Raw genomic sequence first — 3,456 nt, 5'->3', positions numbered from 1 at the left:
AAAGTTGCAACCTTTACGTATGAATAACTCCCAAAAGCCAAAACTAAGCTACAATAAAGAGTTTTGCTATGGAGGAGGGCTTCAAGCCTCAAAAGCTTGAGACTTTAATGCACTAAAGACCTTGGAAAGTCCATATTTGAAGTTACAAACTTCAAATCGTGCTCCATGCAAGCACTAGCCACAAATGTCCTAGAAAAGGCCATGAAGCTCAAGATGAAAGGATCTATCAAATGAATGCTGAAGGTAACAACTTGTTGCCTTCTATTAGTTGCTAAACTGAATTAGATTCTAGATCTAAACTCTCATCCTCATTCTTTTCTTCCAATCTTCCAAGATAAGCACCACAAAACAACCTTTAACTTCACAATGCTCAACAAATGGAGTTGGGTGGTTAGAGTTTCGTTTATGAACTTGAGGGGGTAGTAAGGGGCTAAGTGAGAGGCCTCATGTTCTTTAAATAGGGTACAAGGCCCCAATTTAGGGTTTCCCAAACCCTGGCCAACTCGTCGAGTCGTTCCACCGACTCGTCGAGTAGGTCACTTAATCTGCGACCCAAACTGCGCCCCCACTCGTCGAGTTCCTCCCTGGACTCGACGAGTAGACCTTTTGACTTGGGGTTTTTCTTTCCTTTCTTGACATTCTAAATTCCGGAAGTTATATATATATATATATATATATATATATATATATATATATATATATATATATATATATATATAGGTTCAGGTTCATTTGAGACCATTCTAATTTTGTGAGACCGTGAGACCAAATCTAAAAATAATTTTAAAATGCAAAATAAAAGGAAAAATCCAAAAATTCTTTTTTTAAATATTATTTTCGGAATTTGAATCAACTAAAAAAATTTAAAAAAATCCCATTTTTATTTTAAAAATACGTGAAATATTCTAATAGAATATTACACTGTACATATTCTAAAAAATAATTTTAAAATGGAAAATAAATGGAAAAATCTAAAAATTCTTTTTTTAAATATTATTTTCGGAACTTGAATTAACTAAAAAAAATAAAAAATAAAAATCTCATTTTTTTTAAAAATACGTGAAATATTTTAATAGAATATTACACTGTACATATTCTAAAAAATAATTTTAAAATGAAAAATAAATGGAAAAATCCAAAAATTCTTTTTTTACATATTATTTTCGGAACTTGAATTAACTAAAAAAAATAAAAAAATAAAAAAAATTGCGTCTCACGGTCTCACAAAATTAGGCTGTCTCACATGAACCTAACTCTCTCTCTCTCTCTCTCTCTCTCTCTATATATATATATATATATATATATATATATATATATATATATATATATATATAAAGTTAGGTTTAAATGTGGATATATATCTATTGTGCGGATGTGTAGACAGTGTTATTCTGTGAAAATAATTTGGAAAATATATTGTTAGGTAATTTGAATACGTTCAACCTCACATAACTATTATCATCACACATTTTAACTAGTTAAATCGTCTATAAGGGTATTATAGACTTTTTTATTATGATTTTTATTCTTTCAGAATGTGTTATTGATAATAGTATTATGTAAAAATGAAAATGAGTCAAAAACAATACGTGAAAACAAAAATAAATAAGAATTACTGAGAATACATGATATTGACGATAGTTATATGAGGTAGAACTTATTCACATTACCAAATAACTTATTTTTTTTTGTTATTCTAATACAATAACATTGTCCATACATGTCTACACAATAGATGTGATCTACATTTCAACCCAACACTATATATATATATATATATATATATATATATATATATATATATATATATATATATATATATATATATATATATATATATATATATATATATAAGGACTTAAAAGGGTATTATATTTTTTGATTTATGTACATTTCATCACTAAGTTGATTTCGTTCTTAGGAGAATATATTTCTTACTTTGTACACTTTTAGTCCTTATATTTTTTTGTTGCAACATAAGTTCTTGTTTTGTATGTACACATTCAATGCTTATAACCGATTTCTTCAGGTTTTGCTCAAGACATTTCTACATGAGACAAATCATTAATGAGGTGTTCGGGAAAATTGGTATTTATGGCCATCGCGAATTCGGTTGATTGGTTGCTTAGGGCTTGTCGTTTGGCTTAGATCTTGTGTTCTGAACATCGTAACTTCTTTATACGATATTGGATTTTAACAATTTTCACATCCATATGTTAGTATTTGAGTCTACTATAACTTTTTTTTTAGATTACTCCCATTTAAAAATAATATATTTTTACTTACAATCTTTATATTCACGCGTTATTTACTTACAATCTTTATATCTACGTGTTCTTTATGAATGTATGTATGAACGTTTTTATAAGATCATAAGTAAAAATATATAATTTTTTAACATGAGGAATCTAAAGGGAAGTAGTAGTAGAATAAAATACGAACTAGTGAGTATAAAAATCGTTAAAATATGATATCATTTGAACAAGTTACAATGTTCAGAACATAAGACATAATCAAAACCACAAGACCTAAGCGACCAAGTACCCAAGGTAGTGGTGACCATAAGCATCAATAGCCCTGAATACCTCGTTAACGATTGTCCCACATAGAATGTTTTGACTTAATGTGTTTAAAAACAACAAGGACTTAGTTTGCAACAAAAAAATATAAGGACTAAAGTAAAAAGTGAGAAATATATTACCCTATTAAGTCATTTTTCTCGACTTACCTGGAGTAGCCGGTCATATGGACTAAATGTGTACAGTTTAAACAAGTTTTAGAGCTAATGTAAACTAGAAAAAAAAATCAGTGACCAAATGTGTGTAAATCGGAAAGTATATTACCATTTTAAGTCATTATCCCATATATATATATATATATATATATATATATATATATATATATATATATATATATATATATAATATCAAGTAAAAGGATATCTACCTCTGCCTTACAAAAGGTGTCCATAATTTCTCATGCTCTCATTTGTGTTTCACTCTCTTTAGTCATGATGGGAATGGAGCAACTGGCTTGTACTCCTTCAAAATCAGCTTCGTTGGGCTTGGAGTCTCTTTTTGTTTCAACTCTTCAGTTTCTTTTTCAACCATAACCTCTTCCCTAACATCATCTTCAACGATATTTTCTTTTTTTTCTTTTTCTAGTTCTCTTTGTCCTTCATCATGTTGATATTAAACGATAAGTAAGAATACAAATGAACACAATGAGTTGTTCATGTTCGTTCGAGTTAACCACATAAACAAATAGATACATACACATAAACTGTAACATTCGAGATTATTGGTATGTTTGTTTTTAACCCTTAATGAAAAATTTCTCTCATTTTAGTCCCTAGCCCAGTACTCGGGGCGCACTCTATGAGTACGCAAAGCGTACTGGCTAGAAGTTGGATCGTAGATGCACCCGCGTACGTTAGGCATGTGTGGGAGTAAGCAG

Source organism: Lactuca serriola, chromosome 4 (genome assembly GCF_051521515.1).
Source record: "Lactuca serriola cultivar US96UC23 chromosome 4, Lser_US96UC23_V15, whole genome shotgun sequence".
Classification (NCBI taxonomy): domain Eukaryota; kingdom Viridiplantae; phylum Streptophyta; class Magnoliopsida; order Asterales; family Asteraceae; genus Lactuca; species Lactuca serriola.
Note: the sequence above shows the minus strand (reverse complement) of the source record.